General features: G+C 41.1%; 1 long non-coding RNA gene and 1 pseudogene across 1 annotated transcript; one reads left to right on the top strand and one right to left on the bottom strand.

Annotated features, from left to right (window-relative positions):
* Positions 1-587: 587 nt before the first annotated feature.
* LOC116375989 (uncharacterized) lies at positions 588-1,924 on the bottom strand. Its single transcript, XR_004211395.1, has 2 exons — positions 1,629-1,924; positions 588-1,519 (listed from the first exon to the last, which is right to left on the bottom strand). It is a non-coding gene; the product is annotated as an uncharacterized LOC116375989 (long non-coding RNA).
* Positions 1,925-3,374: 1,450 nt separating this feature from the next.
* On the top strand, positions 3,375-3,803 carry LOC109877671 (transcription factor HES-5-like; annotated as a pseudogene).
* Positions 3,804-13,958: the final 10,155 nt, after the last annotated feature.

Here is a 13,958-nt window from a genome sequence, read left to right as displayed (position 1 = left end):
AATAGTTGCATTGTAGTAAGTCAGGAGTAAATGTGTACTTATGTGGGTATTGTGGTTTTAGCCATATACAGTCATTGATGCTTGAACAAATTCCGGCATAAAGCTTGCTGGACAGTGAAAGGTTTTCTGAAGTTTGTGGAACTGCTTAAGGTGCATAACACTTTAGGTATAGTGTGTTTATTCATGCACTATCGAAGTTATTCACTTGTGTTCAGGTAGTACGTTCTACATTGAAAGGATTTACACAATTGTTTTTATATAAATGAATGTCAATGCCAATGTATTTGTTTTAGAATAGACCTGACCTGTACTGTATGTGCATTCACTTTTATGTTTCTTATCCTTCAATTAATGTTTTCTGTGCGATAAAATTGACCAGATGTTGGATACTGTAGAGGTATGAATGACCCTACATATTCATCAGTTGTATATCATTGAGTTTTTCTGTCATTTCTTGTCAAGAGCATAAAACTGGGAGAACAATTCATTCCTCCATGAGACACATATATAGCATATACCTAATGATGTCATGCCATATTCCTCATCCCTCTGAGGTTTGAATACAATATGAAAAGAGAAGTGAAATATATTATCAAAATATTTATTTAGTCTTTGAATGAAACATGTTAGGCACATTTGAAAACCCTTTAGGCACATTTGTGTATGTGTGAAGCCATTAATAAGTAATTGAAAACAAAATAAACAATATGCTTTAACATTAAAATCATAGCATTTCCCATTAGTATAAAGGAAAACAGGGTTCAAATTATACATTGACTCACATACCCTAAGAAAGTGGGATAAACCAATGGTCATATTTTCAATACTTCTACTTTATAACAAGAGTGGCCAGCACTCTGTATTTCAAACTCTGAGGACAAGTGTTTACAATCAGAGTAACCAACTCCGCTCTCTTTCAGGTAACATAGATCAACAAATTCATCCAAAGGTGACTTTCTCAGGGAAAGGATAGAGCAGTACAACTGCTTATAACAATGCATGCAATGCATTTCCAAATCATTTCTAGAGAATTTGCAACATACACAAAACTAAGCTTCACAAAATCATTGTACTTTTAGACAAAATGTATTAAAAAAATATTATTCATTTAGCTATGTCTCTCTGTCAGTTGCGATCCAATATCTGCCAATCAGTTGCAGTCTGTCTATAGCAGCATCACAAGAGAATTCATTAAGCCAAAGCCACAGTTAATTACAGCAGGGTCTGTGAGCTCTGAATGGTAACCTCCACGTCCATGCATCTATCAGTTCATTGTTCGAAGCAGAGTGGTACAATGTCCTCCTCTGGAGTGGGAAAGAGACGCAGCATGTCCCTGGAATATTTGGAATAGCCAGTGGGTGACAGCAAGACCTTCTTGGGAGTGAAAAATGACACGGTTTTCTCCAGAATAGGAGATATGGGAGATGTAGAGATCCCGTTCTGTAGGTGTTCTCCAATAACTATCTTCAGTTTCTCCACACCGCTGCTGCACTTCCTCTCCAACAGAGAGAGTTTACATCTGAAAAACAAGACAAGACACTCATGAACATCTCTTCTCACACATAGGTTGTATTAATTTTGAACTCTTATGACCTGAAGTATTTCAGTGTAATTGATCATGAGCTTACCTAATGTGCTGATCTTTCACATTCATGCTGCCCTGAAGAGCAATGTCCAAATAGGCAGGCATTTTCAGATGTTGGCCTTGAGTTTGCAGCTCGGAAATCAAGTAGAGATGTTGATCTTGCTAGGTCTTGATGGTGGTCTGGAGTTAGTGTTCTGATAGCTCCTCTGTTCTGCTGTGTTGCTGCTGGTCTTAGCTCAGCTTATGCTAAGAGCGTATTCGATAGTGACTCTGCAACTCCACTCTGTATTTATGTGCCTCCTCTCGCACTGTCTCATGCTCTGCAGCCAATCAGAGGGCTCTGAAGGTGGGACAATAGTCAGTGGGAATAATAGCTGATTCCGCACAGGACAGGTGGGATGTTCTTTAAGCCATATGCAAAAGAGGATGGCCACGTTAGTCCCTGAGAACATCTCTTTATACCCATGAGTACTCAGAAAAAGACTGTTCCCCATGTCAAGTTGTGACACAAATCAACAAAATGCAAATGTGACACATGCTAGGATCACCAGTCTTTTTCATCCTACAGCATCTAACTATCATTGCATTAGATCCCAAATCACATAATGACGATAAATGTGTGTAACTGTAATATTTCTGAAATGGCCTTTTCATGGGAACTTGGTCATGGCAAGAGTCTACTAGATCAGCTAACCAATCCTATTTGCTAATGGCCCAGATACATAATCAACTTTTGGCGTCTCCATAAAATGGTACATTTTGTAAACTTTCTCTTCAACATATATTTTAAGAATTTCTTCTGTAGAAATATTTAAAAAATATTGTGCAATTCATTAAAGTATTCCCAATCTGAGTTATCAGGGATACAGATGGTTTGTCTGTTGGTACTAGACTGCCTTACAAACCAATCTCTCTCCCAGCATGGCTGGCTGTGCATGGGAACAGCCAGTGGGTCTTTGTGAGAGCAGACACACTTCTATTATGTCTCGCGGCTCAGCAAGCTGCATTCAGAAGTGTGGGAAGCCGTGTGTCCCTGTGGCTCCCATCTCCAAAGAGAGGAGGGCGTGCGACTGGGGCACGCTCAGCGTTGTGCTGTAGAGCCAGCTGTGCTGTGAAGCTTAGAGGAGGTAAGTGTGCTGCCTGGGGCTCCTGGGAAACTTGAGCGAGTAGACAGACAGACAGACAGACAGACAGACAGACAGACAGACAGACAGACAGACAGACAGACAGACAGACAGACAGACAGACAGACAGACAGACAGACAGACAGACAGACAGACAGACAGACAGACAGACAGACAGACAGACAGACAGACAGACAGACAGACAGACAGACAGACAGACAGACAGACAGACAGACAGACAGACAGACAGACAGACAGACAGACAGACAGACAGACAGACAGACAGACAGACAGACAGACAGACAGACAGACAGACAGACAGACAGACAGACAGACAGACAGACAGACAGACAGACAGACAGACAGACAGACAGACAGACAGACAGACAGACAGACAGACAGACAGACAGACAGACAGACAGACAGACAGACAGACAGACAGACAGACAGACAGACAGACAGACAGACAGACAGACAGACAGACAGACAGACAGACAGACAGACAGACAGACAGACAGACAGACAGACAGACAGACAGGTCATCATCACCTCACAGCTGATGCACTCTGATGGAGTCACAATACCTGTGAGGTCATCAGCTAGAGACTTGTTTCTAGATATCATCCATTCATGTCAGCTCTGTTGTATCCAGAATAATATTATTAATGACTCTCCTCTTCTTGCAGATAAGAAAGCCAGTGGTTGAGAAGTTACGCAGAGATCGTTTCAACAACAGCATTGAGCAGCTCAAGTCTCTCATGGAGAGAGCCTCAACCAGCAGCCAGATTTCAAAATGGAGAAAGCCAACATCCTGGAGATGACAGCAACAGAACCAGTCAGTGAGCTCCTCCTCCTGCTCTGCAGCTGTCAATAAGGTTTACTCCAGCTGTGTCCAAGAGATTGTGCACTTCCTGATCAAGGATTAGGTGAAGACACAGACCCAGAGAAGACTGCTGAGCCACTTCCATTGCACTGCATCCATCCTCTGATAAGAACAGGAGGGAGAGTGATCTGCCTCAGTTCAGCTCCCAGCCCAGTACAGCACCAGCAAAGAGAAGAGTCCAGTCCACACTGCTCTCTGGAGGCCCTGGTAGAGTCATACAGACTGGAACTCCACTCTCAAACAAACTCAATGCACCATGTTAGTCTAACATTAATGTGATGGACAGTGATCAGAGATCTTCTTCATATTCTGCTTGTGCAGGTTGTTTTAAAAGTTTTGTTTTGATTAAAAGTTGTCATTATAATTGTACTGAAGAAGTAAAAAAGTTTTTACAAAGAAAATGTCATAAATGGGTATTTAATCATATTTTTGTAATTATCTGTTACCGAACTGTTTAAAGGTCAACACGTATTCAGGAATAAGCAATTTTGTTACAAGTACAATTTTGTAATGATATGGTCATATTAACATTATATTGAGCATCTTCTGTGAGGTATGTATCAGTATTAGTTAAACATTTGTTTTTGATCAACTTGAGCTACAAAATCACTGATTCTCCATGATGATTATTTACCCAAACTGGGAATTGTACCTGTTATCATCACTCTGTGATTAGAACTCAATGAACTGTTTAAAGATCAGACTTTGTGGATGAAGATGTTGCTCACAGACACGATCAGGAACTGAAGGGTTGAAATTTCAAAACAAACTCTGAACCAACCTTATTCATGGGGACAGGTCAAAAAGCATGAAACTTATGGAAAGTTAGCTAGCTAGCTTGCTGTTGCTAGCTAATCTGTCTGGGATATAAACATTGGGTTGTTATCTTAGCTGAAATGAACAATGTCCTCTACTCCAACAATTAATCCACAGATAAAAGGGTCAACCGAGTTTGTTTCAAGTAATCTCTCCTCCTTCAGGCTTCTTCTTTGTTGAACCTTATATGGCGGTTGGAAACCAACTTTAAGGTGCATTACCACCATCAACTGAACTGGAGTGTGTACCTCAGTTCATCTTTCAATCACCCTCGTGGGTATATGCTCCTAAAACCCAATGAGGAGATGGCATGTGGGTATATCGTCCTAAAAACCAATGAGGAGATGGGAGAGGCGGGACTTGCAGCGAGTCAGGCATCACAAACAGAACCAAGTTACATTTTATCCCTATTTATAGGGTTAGGGTTAGGGTTTAGGGTTAGGGTTAGGGTTAGGGTTAGGGTTAGGGTTAGGGTTAGGGTTATGGTTATGGTTAGGGTTATGGTTATGTTAGGGTTGAAACAGGGTGTGGACATGAAGCTAGAGTTAGGGTTAGGGTTAGGGTTAGGGTTATGGTTATGGTTAGGGTTATGGTTAGGGTTAGGGTTGAAATAGGGTGTGGACATGAAGCTGGAGTTAGGGTTATGGTTGAAACAGGGTGTGGACATAAAGCTAGAGATATGGTTATGTTAGGGTTGAAACAGGGTGTGGACATGAAGCTGGAGTTAGGGTTAGGGTTAGGGTTAGGGTTGAAACAGGGTGTGAACATAAAGCTAGAGATATAGTTATGTTAGGGTTGAAACAAGGTGTGGACATGAAGCTGGAGTTAGGGATAGGGTTAGGGTTAGCGTTGAAACAGGGTGTGGACATGAAGCTAGATTTAGGGTTATGGTTAGGGTTATGGTTAGGGTTAGGGTTATGGTTATGGTTATGGTTATGGTAATGGTTAGGGTTATGGTTAGGGTTAGGGTTAGGGTTATGGTTAGGGTTATGGTTAGGGTTATGGTTAGGGTTATGGTTAGGGTTAGGGTTATGGTTAGGGTTAGGGTTAGGTTTAGGAGAAAATTGCCCTTCAAGAGGACCAAGTACACAGGCACCTGTTCTCTAATTCTATTGCTCCTAAGGATACATAATTGTTGTACGGGAAATTAGGAGATATTCCCCAAGAGAAGGGGTTATGGTTCATACTGGAAGGAAAGCAAATAAAATTAACATTTTCCTCCAAGAGGATAAACCCCCAGGCAATACATCGACACCTGCTCCCCAATTCCCAGGCTCTTCAGGATCCCTCTTTATGGAGCCCGAGTTCAAGTTTAAGAATCCGGTTTAGGGTTAGGCTGGTTAATCTCTATCAGGCCTGAAGGGATTCCTTATGTCCGCGTTTTGAGTCCAAGGGGTTAGACTTGAGGTTAGGGTTAGTTTTAAAGGCTTGGGTTCGAATTCAAATCAGAATCTAGGTCAAGGTTCAGGATTAGGGATTAGGGATTAGGGTTTGAGGTGGGGTTAAGGTTAGGATTATGTTTAGGGTCAGGATTAGATCTGAGGTTATTGTCAGAGCTGAGGTTAAATTTAGGATCGGGGTTAAGGTTAGAGCTAGGGTGGGGATTGCTGCGGTTAAGCGTGAGGTTAAGGTCAGGGTTAGGGTTATAGTCAAAATTAAAATTAGGTTTTAGGATTAGGTTTAGGTTTATAGGGTTATGGTTAGGGTTAGGGTTAGGGTTAGGGTTTAGGGTTAGGGTTAGGGTTAGGGTTAGGGTTATGGTTAGGGTTAGGGTTATGGTTAGGGTTAGGGTTGAAACAGGGTGTGGACATGAAGCTGGAGTTAGGGTTAGGGTTAGGGTTAGGGTTGAAACAGGGTGTGGACATAAAGCTAGAGATATGGTTATGTTAGGGTTGAAACAGGGTGTGGACATGAAACTAGAGTTAGGGTTAGGGTTAGGGTTAGCGTAGAAACAGGGTGTGGACATGAAGCCAGATTTAGGGTTAGCTTTGAAACAGTGTGTGGACATAAAGCTAGAGATATGGTTATGTTAGGTTCAATAAATGACAGACGAATCTGATGTGCACTGGCACAGGCAACCCCTTTAGGATAAATGGTAAGACTTGTGTATAACATACTTTAAATGACTAAAAAAAGCTATAAAAGAAGACCAGAATCCGAAATTAAAATATGGCTTCGGTTAAGAACCACAGATTCTAAACTAAGAATAGAGGCCAGGTGCCAAGGTCAGAGCGGTGGTCTAGGACGAAAGGTCCGGTATGAGGATCTAGGGGTTAAAATAGATATAGGGAGTCAGGGATTCGGATTAGGTATGGGGATATAAGATTAGGGTTAGGAATTATGGTAAGGATTTAGGAGCTATGGGTTAAGGTCAGAATTTGGGTTGGGGTTACAGTATGGGTCAGGATTAGAGTACAGGTCAGGGTTAAATTAAGATAAGGTATGATGGTCTAGAGGTTTAGGGTTAGGCATGAGGGTCTCAGGGTTAGGGTGAGGGATTAGGGTAACTAGGGGTTAAGGTTAGAATTCAGGTTAAGGTGAGGGTTAGGGTCAGCATAAGAGTACAGGTCGGGGTTAACCTAAGATTAGGTATGGGGGTCTAGAGGTTAGGGTTAGGCATGAGGATCCCAAGGTTAGGGTGGGGGATTAGGGTCAGTATAAGAGTACAGGTCGGGGTTAACCTAAGATTAGGTATGGGGGTCTAGAGGTTAGGGTTAGGCATGAGGATCCCAGGGTTAGGGTGGGGGATTAGGGTCAGTATAAGAGTACAGGTCGGGGTTAACCTAAGATTAGGTATGGGGGTCTAGATGTTAAGGTTAGGCATGAGGATCCCAGAGTTAGGGTGGGGGATTAGGGTCAGTATAAGATTACAGGTCGGGGTTAACCTAAGATTAGGTATGGGGGTCTAGAGGTTAGGGTTAGGCATGAGGATCCCAGGGTTAGGGTGGGGGATTAGGGTCAGTATAAGAGTACAGGTCGGGGTTAACCTAAGATTAGGTATGGGGGTCTAGAGGTTAGGGTTAGGCATGAGGATCCCAGAGTTAGGGTGGGGGATTAGGGTAACTATGGGTTAAGGTTAGGGTTAGGCATGAGGATCCCAGGGTTAGGGTGGGGGATTAGGGTAACTAGGGGTTAAGGTTAGGGTTAGGCATGAGGATCCCAGGGTTAGGGTGGGGGATTAGGGTCTACAAGATGAACCACCCAATGAATACACAAATAAAAAGAACATATTTAAAACAATCATAAGTGCCATCAAACAAAGAAAATACTTTCAACTCAAAATAAGTGCTATAAAAGTATCCAAAAAATAAATATGGTGAAGCCACGCCACACTAAAAGATCAAAGAATATGATAAAAATAAGTGCCATCGTATTTATGGTCAGAGAGTAGATACATATATATTAATTTTTTTGCTATCAGACAATGGCAAATCCACCATGGACGAATCAACATAAATAAATAAATAATACAATAAGCAAACATTTATAATGAGCACCTCCCCCCTTCCCTCCCCCCCACCAAATAACCCATGTCACTGCACCGAAGATGACCCCTTCCATCAGTTAGGTAAGCCAAGGTAAATCAATAATTTTCACTAAATTCCATAGATCAAGTTTACAGTGGACAATTCGATCCTCTGTCTTACGAGGGACCCCAGCCCCGAGAAGGTGCTAACAATATACTTTGGTCTCCCCAAATATTTATCCAATTTATTAGGCGCATTTTTCGTCTGGAAGGCAGAGTGGACCAAACTGTCCCCGAGGTTTTTGTTTCTTCTCTATGCTGAGATTACTCTACAATCTACCAGTCCTTCCACCGCTTGTTGAGCTTCCCTGAAGTTAGACCTCAAGTTCCTACTAAATCCACCCAAACTCCCAGAGTATGTTGGAACAAATGGTATCAGATTATGTGTTTCCACTGTTTAATTGTAACCTCCTTCCCTGCCTAATAATTCACCTACCTTTGCCTTTATCCCTCTAGGGAAACTTTTGGAATATCCCCATGGCCCCAGGGCTCTAAAAAGAATGGTTATGGCCTCCTCCACGTGCTCACCTAATGTACAGATTCTATTGAACCGAATCAGCTGAGATTTAATAATCCCTCTGAAAGTATGTTTTGGATGATAACTTGCCTTATGTAGCAAGGCATGCCTATCAGTCTCATTGAAGAAGACTTTAACCCGGGGTGTGGACATGAAGCTGGAGTTAGGGTTAGGGTTATGGTTGAAACGGGGGTGTGGACATGAAGCTGGAGTTAGGGTTAGGGTTGAAACATGGTGTGGACATGAAGCTGGAGTTAGGGTTAGGGTTGAAACAGGGTGTGGACATGAAGCTAGAGTTAGGGTTATGGTTAGGGTTGAAACAGGGTGTGGACATGAAGCTAGAGTTAGGGTTATGGATAGGGTTGAAACAGGGTGTGGACATGAAGCTAGAGTTAGGGTTATGGATAGGGTTGAAACAGGCTGTGGACATGAAGCTGGAGTTAGGGTTAGGGTTAGGGTTGAAACAGGGTGTGGACATGAATCTAGAGTTATGGTTGTGGTTAGTGTTAGGGTTCAGAAGGGGTGTGGACATACAGTAAAACTAGGGTTAGAGTTAAGGTTAGGGTTAAGGTGATGGCTAAAATCAACATGTCACTTGTCTCTCATTGATTCAATTTAGGTCAGAACCAAGACAAGTGCTACTCTACAGTGCTTACTGTTCTTTAACTCAAATAATTTCCTTCAATCCAAGTTTTTCAGGGAACCTTCTCTAGGATCAGATGCTGTTTTGGTAATTGAAGCATATTTAATGGTTGCCTAGAATCCGAACGAAACTGAATACCTAATATGATGCATTATAATAAGGCACACTTCTATTGTTCCACCATTGAGAGCAGTGAATGGAGAGAGTGTGGGAAACCAAGGAAAACTCACTCACAGACTGCCTTTGGGACAATAGACTTTTGTACCCTGTATGATGAGGGGTGAGAAGGAATTTCACTTCTAAGGTTTCATCACTGAATTCTAGAAATTAATTATATCACAGATATAATGAATTATAAGGACTGCACAAGTGTTTTTTTATCATTACAGGGTGTAAGAGGAATTAGGTAACAGATCAGGAAATACATTATATTACACTTTATACAAACATGATTACATTGTAGTAGTCCTGTGTAACTCAGTAGGTAGGGCATGGCACTTGCAAAGCCAGGGTTGTGGGTTCAAGACCTTCAGGGGATCAGTACAACAACAACAAAAAAGTATGAAAATATATGCCTGGATAAGAGTGTCTGCTAAAATGTGAATGTTGTATCGAAGATTATAAATCTTATATCTAAAACGTAAACGCTTTAAATATCTTCAGTTTTCAGTCCAATCTTGACCATCTCTGAATGGCCATGTGCTGTACAAGTCTATATCATCCGATAGTCAAAATATTTGTATTTACTACATTCTTAATTTATGTATGTCAGATTTATTTATTTTCTCCCCCAGGGGCTTAATGGGAACTGCTTGTATAGAGATGAATTAACATTTAACAAGGCACACTTCTGTTGTTAGGTGGAAGCTCTGTCAATGGGCAGAGTGTGGGAAAGCTCTGGAAAGCAGAGTCTCAGTCTAGTGTCATCATCATCATCAGTCCGACCAGCACCCGTCTGTCTGGGGAACACCCAGAGTCACTGGGGAATAGCCACACTTATAGAAGGGAATTCAACATTAGCTGAATACATCAGTTTCTCCAGGGTTTAACTCTTTCTTTCTCCTTCTCTTCTGTATTCCTTTCGGGTGGAAGCTGGATCAAGGCACATGATATTAGATCTAAAACCAAATGTGTGTGTAACTGTGCATGAATGACTTAGAAATGTTCATTTTAATATTAAGCTTCTGCAAGATGTAAATCTGAATGTAAACATATAAAGCAATTTGAACATAAATGTACAAATAAAATACAAAATCATTGTGGTTCAAATTAAATTATGTAGAACTGAACACTGATAAAGTACAGTATATGTCTTGCAGCACACACTTAGCATAAAATCAAGTGTTGTAGTGTTTCCCTCCAGAATCCAGATGGTCTGTGATGTCATACTCTGTCTATAATACAACACAGAGCCAATAGCCGTCACTGAGGATCCACTGAGCAGCTTTTGTGACAAAATGTAAACCTATACAATATATCATTTTTGTCAGCGGTCACATTCATTGTTAGATAATGTGATGTGTTTAAACACTATACATTCAACAATGTCTTCATAGGTGGGGGCTAAGTTACACTGTACATTTCATGTAGATTATCTGCGTCAGCCTCAAACGTGTAAGTTGTGATGATGAGTGTGTGCTCTCTCAGCATCATTGATTCCAACATCAGGCAGCAGATCTGAGGGTCACTGGTTTCCCAGATTCACACAACACTCTAAGTCTCTCTCCACCCCCCCCCATCACCCCCCCCCCCCCCCCCCCCCCCCACCTCTCCACCTGTTCCATGAGACGTGACCATTGTCCCCCAGCAATAAGAACACTGAGCATGTGGCAGCTCCACATTCCTCATTGTCCTTCCAAGCTCACCCATTGGCTACAGACTGTGAGAAACTCCAATAAGCCCAAGACCCACACATTCATATGCAGATTATGGACTATATATAGGAGAGATGAATGCATTAGACATCAGATTCACTCTACATAGAGACCAGTACAGCACAGAGATCCAGCCATGGCACCTACAATCACTTCAGCTATGATCTACTCTAATGAGCACCTGACTCTGACAAGGTAAATTGAATAATCGAATTAAAGGAAATTCATCCAATTTGATTGATTATTTATTAGTTTCAATAATGCCCAATTTCTGAATAAGATCAGCTCGTTGTTAACGAAGCCATTGAGGGATAAGTTACACAGATATCGTATCAACAACAGCATCGAGCAGCTCAAGTCTCTCCTGGGTCCAGAGATCCTCAACCAGCAGTCGGACTCCAAACTGGAGATAGCCGACATCCAGGATTTGCCAGTTTTCTTGCTGAGACAACAGCAACAGAACCAGCCAGTTAGCTCCTCCTCCTGCTCAGCAGCTGTCAATCAGGGTTACTCCAGTTGTGTCCAAGAGATTGTGCACTTCCTGACCAAGGACGAGGTGAAGACACAGACCCAGAGAAGACTGCTGAGCCACTTCCAGAGCCTGCATCCATCCTCTGATAAGAACAGGAGGGAGAGTGACCTGCCTCAGTTCAGCTCCCAGCCCAGTACAGCACCAGCAAAGAGAAGAGTCCAGTCCACACTGCTCTCTGGAGGCTCTGGTAGAGTCCTACAGACTGGAACTCCACTCTCAAACAAACTCAATGGACCATGTTGGTCTAACATTAATGTGATGGACAGTGATCAGAGATCTTCTTCATATTATGCTTGTGCAGGTTGTTTTCAAAGTCTTGCTATTATTAAGACTTATTTTCTGTTGTACTGAACAAGTTGTAATGTTTTTCTAAGATAATGATCAAATTGATCAAATTGAATAATAACATTTATGTTTTGTAAAACGTGTTGATATTGATCATATGTTCATTCATGATCAACATGATCAGCATCAACTTCTATGGTCCTCCATGAGAACTTTTACCGCAAAATAGGTGTTATATCATCAATCTGTTTGTGATTTTCTATGATTGATCTGTTTTAAGGTGAAAAGGTATAAGACAACAATGTTTTACAACAGTGATATATCATTATTGACATTGTATTGAGCATGTTCTGTGTCGCATGTATCAGTTATATATGTGATCATGTTCAACCTGAGCTACAACATCAATGGTCCTCCATGAGGACTTTGAACCCAAAATGTTGTTACAACCACTATTTTGTAATGATATGGTCATATTAACATTCTATTGAGCATCTTCTGTGAGGTATGTATCAGTATTAGTTAAACATTTGTTATTGATCAACTTGAGCTCCAGAATCACTGATTCTCCATGATGATTATTTACCCAAACTGGGAATTGTACCTGTTATCATCACTCTGTGATTAGAACTAATTGATTTGTTTAAAGATCAGACTTTAAGTGTGAAAATGTTGCTCACGCTGTTTGAATGATGTGGATATTGTAAAGGTGAGAAAATGTTTTATTTTAATGTGAAACCCTTATTAGTTTAAACAATGTTGTCTTTTTTAAAGACAGTTATTGTGTATCCTATAGTCTGTTGGAGTATAAAGATGTATCCACGTTTTTAATGTGATGTTTGTTCACTTTATTTCTGTTGAAATATTTCCCCTGAATGTGGGTATTCTAGTCGGTCTGAATAAATATACAAATCATCAACTGAAATGTTCTTCTCTGTTCCTTTATTATTGTCTTCACTGAGACGAGCTTCCAATACGGTTACATTACTGATTTATTCAATTCCATATGTAGAAGCAAAAAAGCCTACTTTGACCCAAGACTGTACACAATGATCTTGAATGCATTAGAATACAACACTGAATCTACATATTCCTTTCTACCTCTAGGTGCAGCAAAATCTACCAAGTAAGGTAAAAGTCAAAAGATATACATAACTACTTGACATTCATTGTTTTATTTGACATGTGAAATGAAATATAGAGAGATAATTCATCTTAATTATGAGTTTCCCAGGAGGCAAGACTGTTTTTTCTTGTTGCTGAAGTCCCTGTTTTACATGTATGTTCAATTACAATTTCATGATTTTTAGTCTGGTCCTGATATCAGTGATTCCAGGTGTTGGGCCAAAACTTGTTACTGTCATCTAAGTTCTCTACAGGTTTAGAGCAGATGTGCCCCCCAAACTCAATAGCTTACATGATGTGTCACTCTATGCTGCAATGGATTCTTTTTTTATATATGGAGTGGCTGCATTGCCAAAAACATCTGACGCCTCTTCCCGATAGCAAAGAAATGAACCATCTGCGCATGTGAAGGATTCTCTACTCTACAATGTTTTTCTCCCTCCGTATCAACTTCCCCCTCTGTGTGTGTGTGTGTGTGTGTGTGTGTGTGTGTGTGTGTGTGTGTGTGTGTGTGTGTGTGTGTGTGTGTGTGTGTGTGTGTGTGTGTGTGTGTGTGTGTGTGTGTGTGTGTGTGTGTGTGTGTGTGTGTGTGAAGTTGGGAGAGTTAGCTAAATGTTCATGACTATTTTAGTTTTGCTAATTTTCTTATACAGCGTTAATGCCATACTTCTACATATTTGGTGAAAAGTCACGACAACCAGGCGACCACAGTACCTAAGTTCAACTCTGTCCACATATACGATTGTCAGAGTAGTGTACCACCATCTACATTGAGTCATTATCAGTTTCTATTCCTCTTTTGATTAGCACATATTTTTCTAAAAGTGTGTATTGTGGTGAGTATGAACATGCAGAATCAGCCAGTGGTAGAGTTTCCCTCCAGAATCCAGATGGTCTGTGATGTCATACTCTGTCTATAATACAACACAGAGCCAAAAGCCGTCACTGAGGGTCCACTTAAACACTAACTGAACTAAAGAACAAGTTCTAAATCTCAGGATGTCCACTTACCTATACAATAAACAGGTAACTGTCAAAATAAAGGCGC

Source organism: Oncorhynchus kisutch, linkage group LG1 (genome assembly GCF_002021735.2).
Source record: "Oncorhynchus kisutch isolate 150728-3 linkage group LG1, Okis_V2, whole genome shotgun sequence".
Lineage (NCBI taxonomy): Eukaryota > Metazoa > Chordata > Actinopteri > Salmoniformes > Salmonidae > Oncorhynchus > Oncorhynchus kisutch.
Note: the sequence above shows the minus strand (reverse complement) of the source record. Positions and strands in the feature narration are given on the sequence as shown.